Source organism: Amblyomma mixtum, chromosome 4, assembly GCF_055824585.1.
Source record: "Amblyomma mixtum isolate Tamu chromosome 4, ASM5582458v1, whole genome shotgun sequence".
NCBI classification, from domain to species: domain Eukaryota; kingdom Metazoa; phylum Arthropoda; class Arachnida; order Ixodida; family Ixodidae; genus Amblyomma; species Amblyomma mixtum.
This window is the reverse complement of record NC_143015.1, coordinates 66,198,613-66,205,685: the sequence shown is the minus strand read 5'-3', so window position 1 is coordinate 66,205,685 and position 7,073 is coordinate 66,198,613.

Below are 7,073 nucleotides of genomic sequence, written 5' to 3'. Positions count from 1 at the left end.
ATTTTTGCGGGAGTGTACCATCCCTGTGAGAAGATTAAAGTAGGATGTCAGTAATGCTCAACATAAATAGGGTGAGTGAGGGCTTTTTGAATACACTTCTGGTGGCCTAGGTACACTCGGGGAGTGCATCACGGAGCCATACGTAGAATGCAGAGAATGGAAAAGTAGTTATCCGCTCAAAAGCAAAAGGATGCGTGTGCACGTTTCGTTGTCGTATTTGTCGAAAGCGGACGTGTACAGAGGCGATGAAAAAAAAAATGGGAGTTAAAGGTCCGCGCGTGATTATTTTGTAGAGTGTTTTTGCGCCAAGTTGGGTTGTTTTACAGCGAGGTTTATTCACTCCTGCCAAATATGTTCGCAGCCCAGGAGGAAAATGAAATGAGAAAGCGCGTTTACTCAGATGTGCGTGCAACTATTCGCCGCGTGATTTTCTGAAAAGTGGAAAGTACAGGCGATTTCTTTGTTTTTGCTCAGCCTCCAGGAGCTTTGCGCTTTAAGACATCAGCTCAATGTGTGAATGTGAAGAATAGGAGACTGTCCTTCCACGCCGTAGAGCCGGATGCGACAAAACCACGCGCGGTCGGGCCAAGGTCAATGGTGGTGCTCTTTCCCACTTTTTCCGACGCAAGACGCACTCTGCTCCTCCCCGCGCCCCCTTCCCCCCCCCCCCCTTTGTATTTTCTTTTCCTCATTTTCAAACCGCTGTAAACAGACAAGCCTTCAAGCAGAATCAAATGTGTACGCATCAGTCCTATGGAGAACCCTACGGACCAATATAGTATCATAAGAGATATTGGTACACGGTTTACATATATGTCTCAATATTGTTTTATGAATTAAGTTTTTATGAAGTCTGCTATGAATGCACATATTCTAGCCTTCATACAAGTAGTGCATACTACACGCTGTCCCACTATACTGATGGGCCATACCGTGTTTGATTCGTGTATGACAATTAAAATCGAAGAACATTTTGAAACTAAAATTACGGGACAAAACTTCATTTGGGAATGTACCACTCAGCAACGAATAACTTATTTGTTCTCCCTTCGACGTGCCTATATATATACGGTCTACCTTTCTCATAAAATATTTGCGGAAAGTACCGCTTGTCGGCCTTCTTTCGTCCCTGTGTTCGGCGCGCTTTAGGTTTACTATGGCGCACCAACTAGCCCGCACCAACGCCTTATTAGGCTCAAACCACCGGCGTGGTTTGCGAGTGATTGATAGTGCACTCCGGCTAACCTATGGTCGCCAGATGTAAGAAACAATGTACAAAGCGCGTTTACTGCATTGCGAGTGAAACAACGCGCCGTTTAATCGTGTGGAAAACTAAGAGTGGTGGTTTCTGTGTACGCTCTTTCTCGCCATCCAAGAGACCAGTATCTCAACAGATACTGGTTCCTGAACCTTAATAGATATTTAACAGATACGAATGCACATATTGTAGCCTTTATACTAGTCTTGCATAGTTCACACTGCAATCACCAGACAGAGGGGCCATAACGTGTTAGGTGCCTGTGTAGCAATTGAAATTCTAAATAGTTTCAAAAGCAACTTGACGTCCCCACATGAAGCCAGGCGCGCAATGCCTGGACAGTTCGCCACCATCTCTGCGTCCGGCCCAGCGAACGCTGCTGCCAGCACCGCAAGCTAATGACTTAGTGCCCAGCGCTAATGACTAAGCTATGAGCCTACATCACAAGAAACCGAGATCGCTTTTAAGCTTGACGAAGCTGTATCGCCAATGCTCTCGGCACGTCACCAGTACCCAGTATCATTATTTCCGATCAACTGCGTGAAAGGACGGACTGAATCTATGTGAGCCTAACGCAAAGCCAGTAGAATGTCTGGGTACCTTTCGATGGGGCCCGTCCTGTTGTGTTCGTGTCTCCTTTGACTTGTTTTCGCGCCGTCCGAACTACTTTCAAGATATGAACCAACTAGCCCAAATCAAAGTACTTCTTAAAGTGAAGTGTAAAGGCTTAAAGTGATACTGCGCAAAGTCACAATAGCTCGTATATGTCTTTGAAAGATTCCGGTTACCACCTCCCAAAATGAAGATGCATAGGTATAACTGGCGCAGGGCCCTGGTGCACGAAAAGCACCTCGTGGCGGGAGCCGAGATGCTGAACGAGTTTAGAAGCAAGTACGTCTCCGTTGTGGACGAGTTAGCTGGGTTCGTCACTGCGATAAGGATTTGAAGATATCCGGTACCACGATATTTACCATGGCTGGTTTCAAGCAGCTGAGCGGAAAGTGTCGCTGGAATTCGCTGCGGCATCGATATTAGTTGACATACGTCACCGGAAATGTCTGGTTCAGGCTAAGCGACGTCGCACCAGAATTGAAGGCAAGGTCGAGACGGCGGACCGGTAAACATTAAGGAAGGAAAAGTCAACATCACGGTACGATTTCAGCAGCGCGAACACGGTTAGGAAAAGACAGTAGGGACAGGACAGAGCGCTGAACTATCAACTTTATTTCAAGAATGCCCGAGGCCCCGCTCTTATATACACACGCCACAGAACACACCCACGTGGGGGATTTATCTAAGCACAACGCATTCAGAGCGCGAACGAGTAAATTATCACTCGTTCCAGGTATTCCATACCTCATGACGTCCTCATAAGATGTGTGCGTGACGCCATTGACAGTCACGGCGTGTTATCCTTTCAAAATGCGTGCGGCATTACTGTGGATGGTTTTATTGAGCTGCTTTGTACCTATCTGAAATCAACAGTAACCGAGCGGAATGGCTCCCGGTATATCCAGAAGCAGGGGATTTGTATAGGCTCATGTATTGCCCCCATTTTGAGCGATCTTTTCTTAGCTATGCATGACAGGTCTTTGAATGACAAGCTTCAAAACTCACGTGCTCTTAAAATTTTCCGTTACGTTGATGATTACCTGGTCTTGTTAGATTGCAACAGTGATGTTTTCACTTCAGAAGCAGCCAAAGTTCTTCAAGTTTTTTCGGATATGGTTTCACCCCTCGAACTTACGCATGAATGGCCGGAAAAAAACGCAATTCGGTTTCTAGAGCTACAGTTCTCAAAAAATCCCGTGTGCTGGTCTTTTGATCCAAGAGCCAACAAGCCCATCCTCCCTTACGATTCAGATCACTAGAAACTGGAAAAAAGAAACATTGTAAGTACCACCTTCATAGGTTCTCTCACAAAATCCTGTGAGCACTTTTTGACAGATAGTTTTTCCCGTCAAGTTATTAGGCTAACGCATTCGGGATACCCGCAGCCCCTCTTCACATCGGTAGCGGAAAAACTCCTGAAAAGCTTGAAGTGCGGACGTACTAACTCGGACGAAACGCAGCAGCGGTAAAAAAGGGTTGCTGTCATTCCATATTTTCACCAATTGTCGCACAATCTCAAAAAAATCGGTAAAAAATCAGGCGTAGAAGTTGTTTTTTCCGCCCCGTCGCGCCTCTCGAGGCTCTGCAACAAAGTCAATAAGACAAAAAAGAGAAGAGGCTGTGCTGTACGGCACCGGAATCCCTTTGTTGCTTGTGAAAAGGGTGTTGTGTATAGGATTCCGTTGACCTGTGGCAAGGCCTCCATAGGCCAAACGGGAAGATGCCTCAACGAAAGGTTAATGGAGCACAGCAACGATTTATCAGGTTCCTCACAACGAAATCTACCCGCACACTGTCAGGGATGTGATAGCAAAAAGAAATGTGTTCCCCGTTTCAAAGGAACATCTGTGCTAAAAAAGCATAAAAACCAGTTGACGCGCGAAATTGTCGAGGCTGCCTACATCAGGAAGTCTAGGGAAGGTTGCGTCAGCACTCCTTCAATCTCCCTGTCCGAGAAAGAAGTTGCCTTTCTCTCTGGTTTTATTTGATTTCACCCGGTTTTAGTGGCATCCTTTACATGGTTTCTGACGTTTTAGCCGTGTTAGTTGTTGGCGTTCGTCCTTAGTTATCCTTTTTAGCAGTTGTTTTAGCCATTTCATCTAACAACCTCCGCTTCCTCGGCTTTGTTATCCCATCCTGTTGTAGCAATGTCATTCCTGTCTTTTTAGCTTTTTTTATGCTTGTGTTTTCTTCAGACCTTCATGAACCCTCATCCTTGTTGTTCCATCCTTTTTACATGTCTTTCACTGGTTTTTAACCTTTTCTTTGTTAGCAATCATACTCGTAGTGTCCTTGATAACCCGGGAAAAAGTGATAATTTACTCGTTCACCCTCTGAATGTGTTGTGCTTAGATAAATCCCCAGGTGGGTGTGTTCTGTGGCGTGTGTATATAAGACCGGGCCTCGGGCATTATTGAAATAAAGTTGATAGTTCAGTTAATCGTATGATTCCCACCAACTAGCCCGCCAGATTGTGTTATTCAATATCACGGTGTTTAGCTCGCTAGTATCAGCTTTCTTTTTATTTGAAAGTGATGGACGCACGGGAATCATTCAAGGTTGGAGAGTACTTCAGCAGCCTCGTGATAACCGAGCCAACAGACATTTCGCCAGTCAACGAAATCTTAACCAAAGAAGACATTCGACACCGTCGTAGCGACCCGAGCAGTGCCACATACAGGAACCTGTAGAGTCCAGAACACGGGCGCCAGAACAGACTTTACTACAGCATACTCTGACGTACGCGAACTAATAGCGTACGCTAAAAATAGCATGATGCGCAGTGCGCATCCGCTAAAAGATTACCGAGACAGCTGTTGTGTACGTTATGGGTGAGCCTATGCTAAAATTTGAGTTTGGATTGCATGGAAATTACGTACGCTAGGACATTAGATACAAGATGGCGGAACTCGGGTCACCCGCTTCAGAGCGAACTCGATGTCATGGTTTTTTATCGTGATCATGCCTATAAATGCAGCATTGCCGTTTACTTTTTTTTCAATATGTTCGCCGGCTGCGGCGGTCCTGAATATGCAAAAAATATCCGTCGCTTTCAAGTGGACCGCCTCTTCAGGCGGAGATGGAACGGAAGCAACCTCCTTGCATCGTCCACGCATTCTTCGAGCCAATAAATGAGGTGAGCCCGCTTGTTACCTAACGCAAGTAAGAAGGCAATAAGGAAGAGCATGGAGCCGAGGAGCCTCAGTTAACTGAAGAGAACGTTCAAATTCCACGGCGGGAGGATATTAAGGCCGAGCCTACCCGACGAATTTCGTTTCGCGTCTTGACGCTACTGCCGATTTTCACAAAAGAACTCCTGTCAGCAAGAGTCAGCAAGAACAGGTCTCGGAGAACTGCTTAATTGCGGTTCATACATTTACAGGGCCGTGGCGTCAGAACCTCTCTCAGCCTTTTATGGTCTCTGAATGCACATACTGCAGCCTTTATGCAAGCGTTCCCTACTGCATACTGCTCCCACTGTATCGGTTGTTCTAAGTGTTTGATACGCATGTGCCAACAAATTCGAAAGCATTTTAAAAGCCACACGATGCCCCCTGCGAAGTCAGGCGCCCGACACCCGAGCGGTTCGGCATCGTCCTCCGGCCGCCCAGCAGACGCCGCCTCGAGCAGCTCTTGCACATCAATTTAAAAGACCCGTTATGCCTTTTCTCATGTCACTGTGCCCTTTCTTTGGCCAACATGGGCGGTGGAGAGGGAAGGGGGGTCCCGTCCAGTGGGAAAGAAGGCGGTGCTGTGTATGGCCACCTGGCCAGGCAGTACGAGACATAGCGGACATACACTGTCCGCTATGTCTATGCGGACATACACTGTCCGCGGACATACACTATGCGGACATACACTATGCGGACATACACTATGCGGACATACACTGTCGGGGCGATGTTCTCGGAGTTTGAAACGCGCAGCACGACAACATACGGATAGCACGATCCGTCGGACGAGAGCAGGATTTTCAGGAGCGAGCCTGCTTCGAAATTTGGAGGGGGGGGGGGGCGAGGTCATCGCAATTTCAACTTTGGCGGAGCCGTATGATTAGTCCATGGTTGGTCACACGGTGCTGATGGTATGACGAGACAGGATCAGCTCAAACCTCCACTATCTTGATCGATAAGTGGCTGCAGTTAGTCTCCATGAAGCCCTTGGCGAAGCCCCCACCTGCGTCAGAGTCGCGCAGCTCTCATCCCCGCAGCTGTCCGAAGCCGGGATGGGTGTTTGTGGCCTCGAAGATTTCACTGGCCACGATTTCACTGGCCACCAAGGCACTGACATCGGAAATGGACAAGCGATGCTTCAATGGAACCGTCACCTAGTGTTCATCAGCTCCAGCACTGCGATGAACCTCGCACTACCGATGGCGCGTTCTGGACGCCTCAGGAACGAAGCTACATACCACGTGTTTCAAAGAAGATTCAAAAATAGACATTTTGTGTTAAATATATGGTTTCTGAGACACAGCATTAGTATAGTCCTTAAATGTTTTTCCATCCATGTTTTACCATAGTCCTTCAATGTCCCGCTCCGCCTACAGCACCGTAGCCGTGAATACGTTCGCTTGCTCGCGTAGTTGTCCACATAGGACTATTAGCGCCGCCTCGCGGAAGGCGCTGTCAGCATATGAAGAACTGCGATAGATTTGATTTGATTTGATTTATGGGGTTTAACGTCCCAAAGCGACTAAGGCTATGAGAGACGCCGTAGTGGAGGGCTCCGCAAATTTCGACCACCTGGGGTTCTTTAACGTGCACTGACATCGCACAGTACACGGGCCTCTAGAATTTCTCCTCCAAAGAAATTCTAGCCGCCGCGGCCGGGATCGAACCCGCGTCTTTTGGGCCAGCAGCCGAGCACCATAACCGCTCAGCCACCGCGGCGGCGAAGAACTGCGATAGCGTTACGGAGAAGTTTAATGACTATAAAACCATTGCAGTACTGTATTACCAATGTGTGCGAAGACCGGAAGATCTGCTATTTAACCAGTTGTAATCGGAGAACTGGCGCCGGTCGTTAGTAATATCCATCTCAGTTTAGAATTTCGAGAACGCGATGACTCGCTAGTGTGGTTGGACAAAGTTTGACTGCATCTTGGGAAAATACATGCAGTTGGAAAGCATGCACGCAAAGCAACCCCTCCAGTGCACGTAACTAGTCGAAAGGCTAATTTTGTCGAACCACAGCGCCAAGG